Raw genomic sequence first — 2,340 nt, forward strand, 5'->3', positions numbered from 1 at the left:
TTTCTGACCTTGAATTTTTGCTTTGCTAAGTTAGGATTCTCTGTGTTCACTTGTCCCTCCAATGTTCAGGGAGCAGTTTGGCCTATGATCTCTCTTCTCTATGAATCTAAGATGAGTTGCTGACTTTTCAGTGTGTTCAACTTTTAACTTGCAGTTAGGATGGCGTGGCAACGTCCAATCTCCTCGTATGTGGAACAGGAGTTGAAGCCTGCCATTGACTGATTTCTTAAAAACATGAAACCAATCTTGTAGTCTTGGGATAATCTCTGCTTTGTCATAATGTACTTTGACATAATGATATGTCAAAATGTCATATCATTTTATGTATCGCCATGCTGATTTTGTGACTATATTCAAGAATGACATTTGAGTGTAATTTTGAAGTTTTAAAAACTGTCCTTTTCAGATGTCAATAAACTTCATTAACAACCTGGGTAGTAATCACCTCCCACACCAGCTTCATTTTCTGAAAATTTCTAAAGAATGGATGCTATTTTTTTCTTGAGCATGTGATAGAATTCACCTATGTGAATATATGGAAATAGAGGGGTGTTTGGAAGTTTGTGAAGAGTTATTCAAATTTTTAATAAAAAGAAGCTTTTTATTTCAGCTTTTATCAATTCTAGGGTTAAGGTTGCATTTTTCTTAGGTTTAGAATTTTTTGATCTACCTAAATTGTCAAATGTATTGCTATTAAATGGATGATTATACTGTATCAATAACATTTTATAACAGTTTATTGAGAAATAATGTCTATCATAATATATACCATTTAAAGTGTACAAATCAATGGTTTTTTATGCTATTTATATAATTATGCAATCAACACTACTATCTAATTCCAGAACATTTCATTTCTTCCAGTAATTCCTTTATCCATTAGCAGACACACTCAATTTTCCACCCTCTGAGCCATAGGAAAGCACTAGTTGCTTTTTTTATATATTTGTCTCTTCTGGACTTTTACTAGAAATGGAATCACACAATTCATGGTGTATGATCATTGGAAGCAATAGATACAACTCTTCACAGTACAAGTAATCCTCAGTAAGATTTGTGCCAATTTCTTTACAGAAACCATAGAGGACAGGTGACATTGGAATGATATATTAAAAAACAGGCAATGAACAAATGAAAACTTCTTTCAACCAAGAATTCTATATGTGGGGGAAATGGAAGGTAGATAAATTCATTCCAAGAAAAGCAAAAACTGAGGGATTACACAGTTAGTAAGCCTGCTGGATAGAAAATAATAAAGTAGTCCTTCAGGGTGAAGTGACACAACACTGGGCACCTATTTGGAGGAATGTGAAGAAATAAACCACAAAGGTCAAGGGAACTGCACAGATTATGCGCAGTATTACTGCAAACGCCAGAATTACTGCATTTGGGGCTTCTTTCTGACTCTTCTTTAAAAAAAAAATCATTTATTTATTAATGGCCTCACTGGGTCTTCGTTGCAGCAGGATCTTTGTTGCCTCATGAGTGCTTCTCTCTAGTTGTGACACACGGGCTCCAGACCATGCAGATCAGGAGGTGTGGCCCACAGGCTTAGTTGCTCCACCACATGTGGCATTTTAGTTCCTGGACCAGGGATTGAATCCTCATCTCCTGCTTTGGAAGGCGGATTCTAAACACTGGATCACCAGGGAAATCCCTGTAACTTCTCTTTTTGCTCTCCTCTTTGTATGTTGATTTAAAATAGAGATGTATAAAGCAGTAACCATAAAACCGTTAGTGCAAACCATGTACAAACATGATATTTGTCACAATAACTAAATAAGGGAATATAGCGCAGCTGGGAAGAAGCAGAGTTTAGAATACTATGAAAACTATCTCACTACAATACACACTTGATTATTCTAAAATTAAGATACTAAGTATAATTCACAGCATAGCCACCCAGCCTCCCAAAAAAAAAAAAAAAAAAACACAAAAAAATTTAAAGGCTCCAAACTTAAAAAATAAAAAAAAGTAAGTAAAGACAAAGAGTGATAGTCACTTTGTACACTAGAAAAATTCAATTAATCACAGGAAAAAGACAGTAATTGAGGAATGAAGGAACCAAAAAGGTATGGCATGTGGAAAGTAAGAAAATGTCAGGAAAAATATTTCCTTGGAAGTAATCACCACAATACCAATGTATAAAACTTTTCTATGAAAAGACAGATTGGCAAAGGGGATTAATAACAAATGTTACCCACTATATGTTATCTACAAGAGCCTTGCCTTGTATCCAAAGACAGATAGTTTGAAAACAAAAGGATGGACAATGGTATTCCATGCAAATCATCCTAAAGTGATAGATGCAGTGGCTATACTGATATCAGATGAAATAGA

Source organism: Bos taurus, unplaced genomic scaffold (assembly GCF_002263795.3).
Source record: "Bos taurus isolate L1 Dominette 01449 registration number 42190680 breed Hereford unplaced genomic scaffold, ARS-UCD2.0 Leftover_ScbfJmS_1772, whole genome shotgun sequence".
Taxonomy (NCBI): domain Eukaryota; kingdom Metazoa; phylum Chordata; class Mammalia; order Artiodactyla; family Bovidae; genus Bos; species Bos taurus.